General features: G+C 46.2%; 1 protein-coding gene across 9 annotated transcripts in view; it reads right to left on the bottom strand.

Moving 5' to 3' along the window:
* TAOK3 (TAO kinase 3) overlaps nucleotides 1–17,209 on the bottom strand; it is a 2,703,337-nt gene that overhangs the window by 2,479,901 nt on the left and 206,227 nt on the right. The gene's annotated exons all lie outside the window — the stretch shown is intronic.

Here is a 17,209-nt window from a genome sequence, read left to right as displayed (position 1 = left end):
TTAACTATGGTTGGTAAAATACATAATAAAATGAACCCGACCAATCCACACATCCTCAGAAATAATGCATATAAGGATCAGGACTGACTAATGAGACTTTACCGTGCTTAAAATTATGATTCACTCTTAGTTGTAGATGCTACAATAAATGTAAACACAACAAGGACACGCCCTTGTTGACAGGCATGAAAATGAAATACGCACAACACGTTCTTGCTACTGACACTAGTAACTATTGTGTTTCAACAGTATCTTTGAGAAAAAAAAATGCATACACTTAAAAAAAGAAATGTTATTTGCATTGAAATGATTGCAATTTTTTTTTAGCAAAAGGGATAGGAAGAAAAATACAAAAAAGAAAGGGATAGTCTATGTCCAGTTCTGTTCCGCATACATTCCTAGGCTCTCAAAATTATCTTGGAAACAGTTTAGTTAGAAATGTAACCACTGCAATTACATGTCTGGACCCTATTCCATTTATCAGGTTTGTCCACCAGTATTCCGAGTACATCCCTATAAACTCAGATAGCAAATAACCCAATTGTTTAGTTTGCACGTCTTTTAGGGAGGGACAAAGTAGGAGTAGCTCTGAGAATATTTGAAGGTATAACAAGTGAATGGTGGCAAAACGGGTATTAAGAAAGCTCCAAGAGGATAAGTCTAATACCACTGGAAAGCTTAAACAGTGGCAGTGTGTCGATTGAGCAACCTGTAATGGGTGGACCGTGTGGTCCGACAACTGCACCTTGACCGAGTACACCCACCTAAAGAAAAAGCCACATAATTCACATATAAGAGTGTGATTGAAGATCAAGGAAAACTTGTGTGATCTAATATTAATGAACTGAACTCTGTGAAATTGGTGAAAGGCAACTCAGCCAGAAAAGCTGGAAAGTATCCCAAGGAACTGTGTTTTTGGAACCTTGAGAGACTTGAAAGCTTTGGGAAGGGAGCCCCTCTTTTTGACAAAGTGAGCTGTCCTGAATCTTGGGGAAGAGAAAACCCCTTTTCCAACCACAAGCTGGATGAAGCTGTGAACTTTTATTTGAACACTTCTCATTTTGATGCTTACATCCCTACACATTATATACAAGTAGATGTGAGGGCAAGTATAGGTTTTGGAGACAGACCGACATTTGCTTTGGACTTCATGACACAGTTTAGTTTCAGTTAGGTAGGGAAATCCCACCATAGCATAGGGCAAGTTGAGCCTTTTACCAACCTATTTATTTTAATAAAAGTTTGTAACTCAAACTTTACTCAGTTGTCTTCGTCTACTTCCGGATGCCATCCCAAAAACCAAACCCGTCTTCCAGCCAATAGAAGGCATCAATGGTTGTCCTTTAAGGTCTGCACCGATTGTTGAACAGTCTATTCCAGTTATCTTGTAGATTAATAACTATCAACAATGTCTACTGTTTGATTTATGAAAGCATCTAAATTTCCCTGTGGCGTTAGGGATGCCCTGGTTGCAAAACCACAAGCCCTGCATTAATTGAGCAGCACAGACCATATTCCTAGGCTCCAAATATTGCTTCAAGAACTGCTACAACAAAACCAACATCTGAAATCTGCAAAAAATGCAATCATTCAAATTCGCAACTCCCCCCTGCCACCACCGCAGCCTCCAAGTAACAGGAATTTGCGAACATATTTTTTGACTCCAAGTGATATGATATGATTGGTTATTTATAATGCGCTTACTACCCAGAGGTTTCTAAGCGCAGACCCGGGAATCAAACCTGTGTTGCTCCGTGTTGTCTTGCTCCCAAGGCAAGCACGTTGCCCGTAAGCTATCCTCCCGAGACGAGTGGAAAGCGGTACACCCGCGCAGAGACTGTGCCAACAAATTAGTGCCAGGCGCTACTGACCCTTTTGGCTGCATGTATGGTCTCGCTCTCCCAGAAAAGAAAGCCTTAAGGCAATACCTTCAAACTGACTTAGAAAATTGACTAATTACGGATTCCTAATCACTAGGCGGGTGTCCCTTCTGTCACCCATGCCCCCTAAGAAAGATACTACCAAGCAGCGCCCCTGCCTGGATTGCAGAGGACAGAATAGGGTAACCAACGATAAAGGACATATATCCTCTATCATTGAGCCACAACATTCTAGCGGTGGTTCGAGGAGTGTCCGTCTTCACTAAATTGCAGAATTTACCACCTGATACGGATCAGGAAAGGGAATGAGTGGAAGAGGACTTTGCCAACACCGTATGACCATTTTGGAGTACTGTGTGATGCCTTTTGAGCCATCTAACACTTCAGCAGTGTTCCAACGTTTCATCCACCATATCTTTACTGACCTACTCTTGCACTGGGTTCTTGTTCATCTTGATCTATTCCGACAACTGGAAACACGCAAAACATGCAAAGGAAGTATTACTTCCAATTGCAGATACCTATGAACTAGATATCCCAGCCCCTTTTATGAGTAGCAATTACCCTTGGGATGGATGGGGATGCAAATTGTATTCATATATCAATAATCGAAACGACTCAGGTAGTTTGGCAAAAGGAAATCTGTCTTAATGTCAATTATCTAAAACGTACAACGAACATCAGCACTTGCTCGATCCTCTTACTCAACGAATCTAACAAAAATCGTAGTTATATTAAGCGAAATCGCCATCAGTGACTTGTTGACTTGTGTCATTACCAACGTCATTCTCCGTGGCAAACTACAAAAACCTATCGAGGGAATTGATAGGCTCTAAGTGAATAGACAGTGAAGGAAAGTGATAGGGTACTTCACATCAGGTGGGGCAACTAAGCCCTCCCCTTAAAATGGCAATTATGAACGTCACTAAATACACGACGTTCCATTGGCTACACAAACTATAGGACCCTTAATTACGCGGTCCTCTACAATTGGTTGGCTTCTAAACCCTGTCAGTACTTTTCCACCTACGTCTAGCAGCTTGCAGGCGGAACATCCAGGTGCTGATGAGCTCGTCGTAACGCTAGCTTCCCACCAATTAGCAAATCAATCCATCATCACTTCAATGGTCCAGTGTCAATTAGGGCTTTGAAGCCTGGCCGTTTGTACTGTGCTCTGAGAAATATTAACGAATGTGGGCACACTCAGCCCTTGTGCTTAGGTAGTGGAGACCACGGAATCAAGCCTATTAGTGTATTGAAATACTATTTTCTAATAGTCCTCTGACGTCTTTTGTTTTGATTAAGCCTTCTGAACTGGAGATTCTGTTCTTTCACACAAATTGTATCCAATGGCAGTTCATTCCACCTTGGCTTCTTTGGCTCATCCAACTCCTTCTGCTGAGATTCATTTTGAAATTCAATTTGCTTTTTATCTGCGACACACTGAAATGAGGCCTTCTTGCTACAGTTCAGCACTGCTTATAATGCGTAGTGGAAACATTATATATATATATTCAGTAAAAAAAACTTTGTTAAAGGGACGTTATGGTTCCAAGTAAAACCGAAAACCCCCTGAAATTCGCCAGTTATGGTAAGCTAAGCAACCATAACTCGCGCCACCACCGTGCACTGCTAAGACTAACACCCAGGACATCAAAGATGACATCACAAATGTCATTGATGACATCACTGATGACATCACATGTCTGGCTCCCACTTTTTTCCTTTACTGACATATCTAGGCCACATGGTTTTCTTCAGTAAAAGTCAGGAACTAAAAATTGTAAACATACTATATTTGTAGACTTATCCATCAAGTAGGTTCTTACAGTAATTCCTTTAGAGTCTAGTCACATCATATGAATCATATACATAGGGGAAGACAAGCTTGAAAGACAGCAATCCTTTCTGTGCATGAAGATAATCAATAGCCTTATCAGCACTTTCTGATAGTTCTGTTGTTTTTTTATGGCTGTACTTTCCCTGTATATGCTCACATTTGTATACATTGTACTCACACTACTTTCCTTAGGGTTCAGTCACATCATGTGATACACATACATAGGGTAAATAGCAGCTTTGAAACAGAGCAATCATTTATTTGCATGAAAATAATCAGTTAGGTTATGAATTGTTTCAGCTACTACTTCTGCTTTTTTGCTTACTTCACTTTCTTGTCTCTGTGTTTTGTCTGTAGTAATGCAATTATGTAATACATGGGTTTTATTAGCTACTTATTATATATTTCACAGTACACAAAACTCTAATAAGAAAACATTTATCATTTCATTATTCAACATATCAACATTATGAATATTATACCTTCATCATGTATGCTGCACACAATGCTGTTTCTGCATGAGTAGCTTAGCATACTAGATAGAACCTCATAATAGAATGCTATTTATATCAATGCATTATTTAATGCACTAATTAGCTTATGATATTTATTGCAATGATCCTTGACACTTTTTTCTCAACATTATATTAAGAATCCCTTGTTCAGAAATTTCATGAAAAGTAAATACTCATGTGATGTCATCAGTGATGTCATCAATGACATTTGTGATGTCATCTTTGATGTCCTGGGTGTTAGTCTTAGCAGTGCCGGGTGGTGGCGCGAGTTATGGTTGCTTAGCTTACCATAACTGGCGAATTTCAGGGGTTTTTCGGTTTTACTTGGAACCATGACGTCCCTTTAACAAAGTTTTTTCACTGAATTTCATAGGTTTTTAGTAGCGCAACTTAACCATAACCTCGCTTTAACAAACTTTTTTCATTAGCACGCAGACAATATACAAAGATGGAGTGTAAAAAGCAACTTCTCAGGGATGGCTTTACACAGAATGTTGCAAAGTAAGAATTTATGCTCGTTCACAGTGAAGGTCAGCTGCTTCCATTTTTTGCTTGCGGGCCGGAGTGGCCCACGACTCGCACTATAAGGTTCTATTGTTTTTTGACCTTGACAGACAGGGATCGTGCCAAAAGACTTCTTTTGAAGTAGGGGTGCAGTAACGTAAGAGACGATAAGGATGAAATTTCTGAAACGAAACCCCTTTTATATATTATATCACTATGAGAAAGATTGTTGGCACAGACAAAGTCGTATTTAGGGACTGCATTACGCGTAGACAATGGAAAATGCCAATATAATGTAAGTAACCCTTTAGATTATTTTATACCGGAATATAACAACAATAGCGTGGCGTTAAAGCCCGGTTAAGTTGTTCTTGTTCGTTCAATGTGGCATATTGTTTTGTACCGCGCACTATCACCGCCGAAGTGGTCCCCTGGCGCTCAGACGGCTCTGAAAAAGGCAGAGGAGAGAGGGTGGGTTAGTGGGAATAAGTTAACATACTCCGTTGCACTATCCTCGCTAGCAAATAGTTTCACGCCCTAATAAATAAAATGAATATTTTTAAAGAAGATCGGCTGGTGAGACTAATTTATGTTTTTAAAACAGGTACATCCTTCCCTACTGTCAATGCCACGATTTTCAGACCCCGGCCGATGGATTTTTTAAGTGCAAGGTGCAGCTCCTAGTAAACAACTTCATGACCCTCACCATTTTATGGGACAATCGCCAAGGACCAATATGCCCTTACGCGGTACTATCGGCTAGAAGCGACATACCAACCGTTATGGTGGTCTAATGCCTCGCTGTTGGAACAGCCCTCCGATTATCAGTGCGACCACAGTCCTTCTTTTATCATAAACCAACACCCCCCTGTGTAGCGCAAAGGAACAGCGTGTGACTCAAGATGAACTTTTGCGGATCGACCGCAAAGACAAATGCAAATCGCTGAATATTCTCTAAACATTTGATGTCAAATAAATGTACTTTACGAAATGTACAATCTTGCTGTTTGCTTTTAAATCACAGTTTCATATTCCGAATTGTGGCGCACTGTGTTGTTTTCTGGATTCTGTATGCAGTCGCGTAGGAGCAGTGTTGGCAACTCCTTAGTAAGAAAAGTAGCTATTGGCCGTCATAAAAGTAGCAAAAAGTAGCTAAATTACGTCAACCTAATTTGCATAATTCACCAGGTGCATGATGGGTGATTGCCGAGGGCATGGTTGTTATAGCCTCTCATTGAGCTCACCCCTTTTTTGTAATGAAAGTCTGCAAACTCATTACATCCATATGCATACATTCACATGCAAATGCAGTAGTATTTTAAAAAAAAAAACACAATGATTAGGTTGTTCTGTTGTCCCTTCTTAAACGTGTACTGCCATTTTTAATATGCTAGTATTTTATAATCCATAATGCCTCATTGTTGGAACAGCCTTCCGATTATCAGTGCGACCATAGTGCTTCTTTTATCATAAACCAACACCCTGTGTAGCGCAAAGGAACAGCGCGCGACTCAAGATGAACTTTTGCGGATCGACAGCAAAGACAAATGCAAATCGCTGAATATTCTCTAAACATTTGATATCAAATAAATGTACTTTACCAAATGTACAATGTTGCTGTTTGCTTTTAAATCACAGTTTCATATTCCGAATTGTGGCGCGCTGTGTTGTGAGATGATGTGTGTTGTTTTCCGGGTTCTGTGTAAAGCCGCGTAGGACTGGAGCCGACTGGGCGCGTTTGGCTACGGACCCTGTAAGGTCACGGAGAGAGACGGGGAATATGAATGCTTTGATAATGTCAGGCTTAGAGGCGGGAGATATGATTTAGTGTCGCAAAAGTAGGTCAGCCAGGTCGATGGGGCAAGTGATAGGATTATCACATAATGTCGGCGCACAGCAGCCCAATTTATCGTTTGTTTAGTGGACAAAAAGTCGGGTAAGGCCCATAGGAAATTGTAATGTCAGCGGACATAAGGAGGGTTCTTAGAACACTTTCAACCTGACGACGAACAATACGAACAGCGTTCTCAGAACACCCCCATTTTGTTTAATTGCAAACATTTCAGGACACCGCGAGTGTTCTTAGCTCAATTATAGCTTGCTTGCGAACAAAACGGACACATACTCCGTCCACAGAACACCCCACCATTTAGTTTATATAGAAAATTTCAGAACAGCCGTGTTGTCCGCAGACAAATCGAACACAACAAAAGCATCTAGCACATAAAAAAACAGAACATTGAACCTATCTCATACTCCCCCACCCTCCCCAAACACTCTTACACACCAACACACTCCACTAAATACAATTTTTAATCCAAGTTTCACCGTGCTGTCCGCGGTCGTCGGCGAATGCAAGATGGCGGGCGCCACAAAAAATCTGATGCGCTTGACGCACCACGCCGTCCAATCAGCGAACACGTCGCATGTCCGCGGACATCACTCAAGCCGCTTAGCCAATCGGTGCGCTGTCCGCGGAGCGAACTGAGATATCACAAATTCTTTTGCCTTACATTTTGGTCATTTTAAAAAAAAATACTGGACGGATTTACACCGAATTTGCAAAAGCACGCTTTCGGGACCAAGCCCCCGCTCCTGCCGCAAATTTGGTGTAAATCCGTCCAGCTGTTTGGGCTGTAGGCGTGCGCAAAGTTTTTTCCCATTATGTCTATGGGGAAAAAACAAAAGTTTTGGGACCCCCCCTATAACTTTGCCCCCCCCTGGACCAAACCTCTCCAAAGTTTGCAAAGTGATTCAGAGTGGGACATATACTTCTTTGCAAAGTTTGGTGAGGATTCGTCCAGAGGGAGCGAAGTTATAAGCCACCCAAAAAATGCTCTTCCTATGGAAACACCAACTTAACCATAACTACATGGAAGCTACCGCGTACATGTAATTAATATATATATATATATTACTCACCGTAATCGTATTTCTGATGCTTGTATCTGCTTAGATTCACATGCTGTGCATAGGCCGACAGTGGAAGCTGCAGAGTATTACAGTTTGTTTTTCGAAACTCGAAAAGGGGCGTCGAACTAGGGCATGCCAGTAATACTATCCCTAGTGTGACGTCCACTGTACCTATGATCCCTCACGCGTGTAGGACCCTCAGATTGTATTTTTTATCACATGAGGTAGCATGAGGAGTAGCATGAGTACAGAGTATCCAAGCAGATACATAAATAAGACTACAAGCATCCATGCGCCGTCTCTCAGAGGGGAGGAAGGGCGGGTGCATGTGAATCGAAGCAGACACAAGCATCAGAAATACGATTACGGTGAGTAATGTATCCCTTCTGAGGCTTGTGGAATCTGCTTAAATCACATGCTGTGCATAGATTAGCGAGCAGTGTTCGATGAAGGAGGTGGGATGTGAGCAGGGCCATGAGCGAACAAATGTCTTAGAACCGCTTGTCCCACTTGAGTATCTGTCTTGGAATCAGTGTCAATGCAGTAGTGCCTAGTAAAAGTGTGAATAGAGCTCCATATAGCTGCTTTGCAAATGGTGCCAAGGGGTACATTTGCAATGAAAGCCAGAGTGGCCCCAGTACCTCTTGTAGAGTGGGCCCCTGGCGTAAAAGGCAGTGTTTTTTCTGAAAGGGAGTAACACAGCTGGATACATTTGACTATCCATTTAGAGATGGCACCTTTAGAGACGCGATCTCCTTCTCTGCCTGTAGCTACAGAGACGAACAGTTGATCTGTCTTTCCTAGTGGTGTGGTCTGGTCTTGTCTACGTAGTAGAGGACCGCTCTTCTCACATCTAGTGTGTGTAGTTTCACCTCAGCAGAGCTTTTGGGTTCTTGGAAAAAGGCTGGTAGCTCAATGGACTGGTTAACATGGGATTTAGAAATAAACTTAGGTGAGATCCTAAGGTGAGTTTGTAGAACCAGTTTATCCTTATGGACAGTAAAGAAAGGATCCTGCACTGACAGAGCTTGAATTTCACTGACCCTTCGTATGGATGTAATGGCTACGAAGAAGGCAGTTTTATAAGTCAGGTGTTTGAGATTAGCTTTATGCATGGGTTCAAAGGGGGGGGCATGAGTTTAGCAAGCACCACATTAAGGTCCCACCCTGGTGGTGGGTTAGAAATTGGAGGGTGGAGTCTCTTCATCCCTTCCATAAAGGCTTTCACAACTGGCACCTTCCACCATGACAACTTGTTATGTGAGGTGGTGTAGGCTGACAGTGCCGCCAGGTGCACTTTGAGTGAATTAAATACCAACCCTGCCTCCAGTAAGTGGAGCATGTAGGTGACAGTGTTGGAAGGAGTGCAATCAACTGGGTTGATTTGTTTATTCTGGCACCAAATAACAAATCGTTTCCATTTACCAAAATAACAGTGCCTAGTGTTAGGTTTTCTTGATTCTTTTAAGATATCCATACATCTCTGGGGTAAATTGAGATGGCCGAACTCTATGACTTCAGGAACCATGCTGCCAAGTTCAAAGAGTTCGGTTGAGGATGCACTGTTTGTCCTTCGTGCTGGGAGAGTAGGTTGTACCAGCACGGGAGTCTGATGGGGTTGCACACCGCCAGTCTGCGTAGATGTGGGAACCATGGTTGTCTCGCCCACATAGGACCAACTAGGATGAGCGTCATTGATTCCCTGTGTATCTTGTTGACCACCTTCCTCATCAGAGGGGTTGGTGGAAAAGCGTAGGAAAACATCCCTGACCAGTTCATCCATAGAGCGTTCCCCTTGGAGCCTGGCAGGGGGAACCTGGATGCGAATTCTGGACATTGTCTGTTTTCGCTTGTGGCGAATAGGTCTATAGTGAAGAAACCCCACTGAGAGAAGAGATCTTCTACGACTTCTTCGTGTAGACGCCCTTCTTGTTCTTCTGGGAGGGGATCTCTGCTCAAAGCATCCGCTAGTGAATTGAGATCCCCTGGAACATGTTGGGACGATAGGCAAATGTTCCGTCTGAGTGCCCATATCCAAATTTTCTGGGCAAGCCTGGACAGATTGGGCGAACGAGTGCCCCCTTGTTTGTTTATGTAAAACATAGCTGTCGTGCTGTCTGTTAGGATCTGCACTGACAGGTTGGATAGGTGGGGTTCGAACGCCCAAAGCGCTCTGAAGACTGCCAGAAGTTCTAGCACGTTGATGTGATTCCGAGCCACTGTGTGAGACCCTGAGTTGTGTGGTGAAGGAGGTGTGCTCCCCACCCTGACAGGGACGCATCTGTTGTGACTACGGCCTGTATTTCTGGATCGTAAAAGAGTTTCCCCTTTGCAAGATTCTCTCTTGTCCACCAGCGAAGACTCTGTACTAGTGTCGGCGAAACAACCACTAGATCATCCCACTGACCACTTGCCTGAGACCACTGTTTCGCCAACCATTCCTGCATGGGTCGCATGCGCAGGCACGCGTGGGGAACCAGGTAAATGCATGATGCCATCATGCCTAGTAAACACATCGCTTTGCGCACCCTTAGCTGGCGACCGGACAGACATTGAGGAATTTGCAGTAACAGATTCCGAATTCTTTCCTCTGATGGAAAGGCCAACCTCTCTTTGGTGTCTAGAACAGATCCTAGGAACTGTTTGGAGGTGCTTGGTACCAGGCTTGATTTTTTCGCGTTGATTGAGAAGCACAATTGGAAGAGGAGGTTGATTGTTCTTTGAATGTTTGATCTGCAAATTACGGGGGTTTCTCCTGTGATGAGCCAGTCGTCCAGGTAAGGGTACACTGGGATTGCCTCCCTGCGTAGGAGCGCCGCCACCAACGCCAGTACCTTGGTGAATACCCTTGGAGCCGAGGCTATACAGAAGGGCAGTACCTTGAACTTGTAGTGATGGCTGTCTACCTTGAAGCGCAAGAATCTTCTGTGCGCTGGGAGCATGGAAATATGAAAATAAGCATCTTTCAATGCTTGCCATGTAATCTCTTTCAATGCTTGCCATGTAATCTCTTTTTAGTAGAGAGATTACTTCCTGGAGTGTAGCCATGCGAGATTTTTGTGGCTTGACATACTTGTTTGCAGGGCGTAAGTCTAGTACTGGGTGCATCGTTGGAACTTTTTTTGGCACAAGGAAGTAAGTTGAATAAATACCCTGGTTTACCTAGTTGCCCGGGACGAGTTCTATTGCGTCCTTTGCAAGAAGAATGGCGATCTCCTCAAGGAGGATTCTTTGGTGCTCCAAGGAGTGTATCTTCTGTCTTGGAGGATGGTCGCGGGGGGTGTTCCAGTAGTTCTATATCCCGCAGACACTGTGGACAGCACCCATCTGTCCGAAGCGATCCCTTCCCATGCGTGGGTGAAGATGGAAATGCCCCCTCCCCCTACTGCGGATGCATGGGAAGGGACCCGGAGCGGAACGTCACTGTTTTTTATTGGGAGGTGTAGTGCCTTTACCTGGGCTGCCTCTCCCCCTGCCACGGCCCCTCTTTTGACCTCTGGCAAAACATTGGGCAGCTTGTTGGTTGCCGCCCCACGAGGTTCCTTGGTTCTGGTAGTAATTGGACCCTCTCTGTGAGTTTTGGCTGCGAAAGCGACGAAAATTGTTATTTCCCCGCTGGTTTGTGGGCTTATTTGTTAGTTGGCCAAGGCACTTTAAGGTGTCCTTGGCCGTTTTCAGCGCTTCCTCCACTGCTTTCCCAAACAGGACATTAGGTTCTCCCGGCATCTCTAGGAGGGTGGCTTGGGTCTCGGGTTTAAATCCCGACTGCCTTAGCCAAGCGTGTCGTTTAATTACAGTGCTTTCTGCTATCAGCCTCCTGCATTGTCTGCTGCATCGAAGTTAGCTTAGAGAATGCATCCGGACACTGATCTTCCTTCCGACGCAATCTGGGCCAACTGGCTCTTTAGAGGTTCTGGTGCAGAGGCAATGAGGGCAGCTACCTGTTCCCATTGGTGGCAGTTGTAGCTTGCTAGCAGAGTGGTGGTATTGGCAATGCGTGCTTGGTATGTCGACGTGGATGCCACCTTCCTACCTAGAGCGTATATTCCCTTGCTCTCTTTGTCTGGGGGAGCTTCCGAAGATGCTAATGGTGTTCCCGCTCTATTCCTGGTGGTTGTAACCACTAATGAGTCAGGTTTTAGCTGACACCTTATGTACAGTGGGTCGGAGGGAGCGGCCCTGAATAATTTTTCTACTCGTCGGTTAACTGCCCGAGTAAGATTAGGGGTCACCAGAGAAGGATCGATTCTACGTTGAATAGATTTTAGAATGGGGATAGCCTGGGCAATGGATCATTTCTCCCCTAGAATTTGCTCTGCAAAATCTCTCTCTTCCTGGGCACCCCGAGTGTCAATTTCCTTGGCCAAAACTTCTTTAAGCAAAGGCTGATTGTCAATAGGTGAGTCATTCATAGGGGGGTCCCTGGGATTAGGGGAGTCAAGACTATAGGCCTGCGCTTCGTCTTCCTCCTCCTCCTCCTCCTCTTCCTGGTCCTCATCATCTCCATAGTAATTGACCCCGGCCTGGTCGTCCAGCATTTGTACTTCCGAATCCTCACCATACTGTTGGTAAGGTTCAACACTGAAAGGGTCTGAAATCAGCCCCTGAACTGGAGTCTCAGTACGGAGTCTCTTAGTAGGAGGTTGAGGGTCTTTGGATCACGAAGGGGCAGATGTAGCAGGAGTACTCTGATGGAAGTAATTTGGGTCTTTTTCGTAGAAATATACAAAAAAAAGACATTCTCCTCATTACTCTGTCAATGTCCTCTGAGTTCCATTCCTTGGAACTTGGAATAATCCTTCCCTGCTGTGGTTCCGCATCCATGCCCATATCCTGAGGAGTGGGAGGGAACATTTTCAGTCTAGCGACAGGTGTTCAGAGGCTTTCTTATGTTGTTTTTCCCCTTTCCCATGTGTAGAGGAATGTTTTCCTCACCCCTTGGACTTTCCTGAATCTTTCGACGCTTGGCGTCGAGGTTTCGGAGGATGGATCACGAGATTCGGGAGTGTTGGAAGATGGGCATTGAATCTCGGAGGCAGACGTCCAACGAACTACCGGAGTAGCCTTCGAACGTGCTGCCTGGGGGTAGAGATCGGATTCGTCTTCTGACGACCATACCTCCGTGACTTTAGGTAATGTGGCACTCTTAACAATCGTGGATGGTTGCTGTGCGTCATGGGGCGATCGTGACCTGGAACACCCAGAGGACACAGATTCTCTTCTCTTTCTGTGCCTTCTTCTGCCGATCAGTCGACACGCGTGTCGAATCTCGGGTGGGGTGAGTGTGTTTAGTGGAAGATGTGTGGGTAGCGCTCTTACCGCTGGGTGCTGTCCCCATAATTGGCCCGCCGGTCAGTCCTCCGAGGTCTATCCAGGGGAACTTACGGTTGCACTTCGGGCAGAATTTAAAAGGAGTACTCTCCATATGTCAATATCTGTCAGCGGGCGGGTATATGTAGGAAACGAGTGTGTGTATATCCACCCCCCACTCTCCCTACTTGGCAGGGAGGCCTTCCGAGGCCCAAAGTCCGTCGTGTAGTCCCGACGGCTGCTCTTCCTTGGTCTCAAGTACCAACGTCGATCTTTGGCGATCTTCGATGTAGGGTTGGAGAACAGGGATTTTTTGTTAATTATATGATAAATGGCTAAAAGCCAGGGAACTCCGCAATTATGCTTCCGACAAGTATGGCGGAAAAAAAACAATTTGGGGGTCCTATACGCGTGAGGGATAATGGGTACAGTGGATGTCACACTAGGGATAGTATTACTGGCACGCCCTAGTTCGACACCACTTTTCGAGTTTCGAAAAACAAACTGTAATACTCCGCAGCTTCCACTAGATGTCGGCCTATGCACAGAATGTGATCTAAGCAGATTCCACAAGCTATATATATATATATATATATATATATATATATACACACATACATATACACACACACACATATATACACGCTTGCAGCAAACTATTTACTATAAAGCTAGCCTCAAGATTACTTTGTCTGCTTGCGTTTCTTTTGCATCTGTACAAGTGTAAACTAGCTTAATATCGTCATCTGGTTCTATGGCATAAGCTTTTTCACCTTGATCCCAAGATGTCACTTATCCTTGATGCCTTGTAGAATATCTGCATTCTCTGGTCTCCGTATCTCTTCTACAGACGTCCGCTCGATTCTGTGTGAAGTCACTATTCATCTTTGACCTTCATTTGCTCTGCTTCTTCAGGGATTTCATTCAAATGGCCATCATATTTTCTTGTATGCAGGTATGATTTTCTCAATGGGTACCTAGCCTCCCAGATGATCTTGGGTATTGGTACTTTCACTTGTACCGCACAGAGTCCATACTCTGCTCTTTGTCTCTTTGTCTCCTCCTCCTCCTCCTCCTCCTCCTCCTCCTCCTTCTCTTCCTCCTCCTCCTCCTCCTCCTCCGCTCAGGCACCCTTGCCTGCTGTGCCCTCCTCCTCCTCCTCCTGTGCACAGGCTCCCTTGCCTGCTTTGCCCTCCTCCTCCTCCTCCTCCTCCTCCTCCTCCTCCTCCTCCTCCTCCGCTCAGGCACCCTTGCCTGCTGTGCCTTCCTCCTCCTCCGCACAGGCTCCCTTGCCTGCTGTGCCTTCCTCCTCCTCTGCACAGGCTCCCTTGCCTGCCGTGCCTTCAACCTCCTCTGCACAGGCTCCCTTGCCTGCTGTGCCCTCCTCCTCCTCCTCTGCTCAGGTACCCTTGACCTGACTCACTGTCCCGGCTCCCTTGTCGGCCTTGGCCCCTCCACCATCTTCCACCATCCCGCTGGTTCTCATGACACCCTTGTGGGGGACCACCATCCCATGTGCCACCCGTGAATGACCATCAAAGATGGGAAGCTGGAGGGGCAGGGTGTGGCTTAGCAGCCATGGAATAGGCTGCTCTTTTCGTGGGCTCCTGGATCCGAAGAACTGAACCGGGCGGGCGCATGTATTTAGACCACTTGTTACAGGAAGAAAAGCAGATGGCATGAACAAGCAGAGAAGCGGAATCTGATGCGCGCCTCCGCGTGCAAATTGAATGGTTTTGCTAAGAGTTATGGAACTTTGAAGCTGCCATCTGAAGACGTAGGGCTGGCGGCAAGATGGCGGCAAACCCGGGACAAAGGACCCTTCGGACGCGCGGACCAAGGAAGCTGTGAAGACCGCTGCAGCCAGGAATTGGGCACGTACTCTTATGGGCAGACAACGGCTGAGCAAGTCCAACAAGGAGACATGCGTACAGCTGGAATCAGCTGTCCGCGCCGCAGCACCCGCATGACAAGGACGAAAACGGGTGGCCACGCGAGTGACCAGGGACGGGAGACGCACCCCTGTGAGGATGCCAAGACAGTCGCGAACTGACACCCGGGCCCCCCCCCCCCCCCGACGGTCGTATGCAAAGCGCCCAAGTATTGGGCGAAACTCAGCGAACGTAGGCGCTGCAACAACAGCCAGAAGGCGAACGGCTGCAATATTAAATATGAAATGGGAACAGAAGCAAACCGCAGACGCAGCCACTACGGCATCAGATGTGCCATATAGTGGGCACGGAAGAGTTCTGGAGGACTGCACCACTGAGTAAATGCTGAGGAATAAACATAGCCACTGCCCAACAGCGCCGCTGGAAAGCAGGCAATTATAAGCAAACGCAACCCTATAAAGGAAGGCATCACACAGAACGGAAATTACCACCCGTATAGCCAATGGGTACCATATGAACACAGTAGCTTGCCCAAAATAAGGAACATATCAATGATAACAGGGCGCGGTGTACCCAGCAGGTGATGCTCGAGGAGCTTCCCCCGATAACAAACAAGTGACAACACAGAGGCGCAAAGTAGGCAACAGAACAAGGGCGCACTAGAGCGCCGTGGTACACAGAACAAAGCGCCTTGAGGGCGCAGACCAAGTATGGGCACCGAATAGCTGCCCAGTGATGACCCCACGAGGACAGAGGAACTAAGCCATAGCTAAAAGCATGCAGACAGTGGACCTTGGCATGAAAGAAGGTGCACTCCCTACAAATTAATAAAGTTGGAGGCGAGTAAATAAAGAGGCGGCGGGTAGGGCACCCACGGTGAGGCGGAAAAGCAATACTGGCTGACTAATAAGGACAGCGTAACAATGAGGCAAGGTTAGCCTTGCAAAGTGCCATCACGCAAGCGGTACTAGAGCCGGGCTCGCCCTCATTTTAAACTGCGCACTAGCCCTAGAAGGGGGCTTAGACACGCTTGAAGAACCAGTGCGCACACCATCCGAGTGTAGGAAGCGCGCAACATGCACGTGGAAGGGTGTACCAGATGTAACTGAGCTAAGTCATAAGCAAAGAAATGGTGCTGCACGTAGCCCACACGAAACAACTAAGTGCACAGGAGCATAGGCGACCTGCACACAGAGGAATAAGCGTACGCAGCAGACAAGGCCACAGAGAAGCCAGTACTCGAGAAGCCAAGCTGAGGACCAGCACAAACACCAAAACACAGTGAGAAAGACGTGAAACCTGAGCAGTAGAAGGGCGAGACCTGGGACGCTCAGGGCTATGCCGCTCAAGTGGAGCAAAGTTAAAGGCAAGCAGCCAACGATGGACATATTCGCCAAAACACAGCAAGCCCCGACCACGCCTGCACAGTCCAGACACCACACCGGAAGAGAGGACCTCGCTGAGGGACGACCGCCAGATCCTGGTGGCCATAACGGAACTGAAATCCTCTTGGGGAGCCGCGATGGCAGACCTCAAAGCGGCATTGGAAACCAAGATAGATGCGGGAGGGATAGAGGTCAACTTACTAAGACAAGACGTAACAGCACTAGCGGACCGAACAAGTGGCCTAGAAAGCGCTGTTAAAACCAACACCGAGGTTAGCACTACCAATGCCAAAGAAGTCCATATTTTAAAGCAACAAATGTCTAACCTGGAAAACCGAGCTTAGGAGGCCGAAGGGAGGTCGAGATGCAATAACATAAGCATGGTGGGCCTGCCGGAGGGAGAAAAAGGCCAGGATCCCACGGACTATGTGGAAAACATGTTCATCCAGGAAATAGGGGTAGGCAAGCTCTCCCAGGGGTTTGCGATTGAACGAGCGCATAGGGCCCTGATGAGAAGACCGCATCCTGGGGCCCCTCCCCGAGCCATAATAGCAAAGATATTAAACTACAGAGACAGGGAAAAGATCTTGGAATTTTTTCGGAAAGGAGGAACAATAACGCGAGCTGCGGCGACTATCACTGCGTGCCCGGATTATACTATGCTGGTACAGAGACAACGGTACAGCTTCGTCGCAGTGAAAAGAAGATTGAGGCCAGCCGTATTCAAATACATGCTCTTGTACCCTGCAAAACTTAAGGTCTTACACAAAGGGAAAGCACACTTATTTGAAACCCCGGAGGAGGCGGCATGCTGGCTGGATATCCAGGAATGCCCTGATGCTGAAGACGACCAGGAGCGAGATGGACAGGATAAGTGATATGGCGCCATGTTTGATATTGCAGGAGGTGGGAGAAACTTTAATGAGGTGCCAGTAAGAAGTGTAATTCGCGCGCCAGGACGCGCAGACGC

This window comes from Ambystoma mexicanum, chromosome 10 (genome assembly GCF_040938575.1).
Source record: "Ambystoma mexicanum isolate Mex_15411 chromosome 10, UKY_AmexF1_1, whole genome shotgun sequence".
NCBI lineage: Eukaryota > Metazoa > Chordata > Amphibia > Caudata > Ambystomatidae > Ambystoma > Ambystoma mexicanum.
This window is presented reverse-complemented; position numbering and strand designations above follow the sequence as displayed.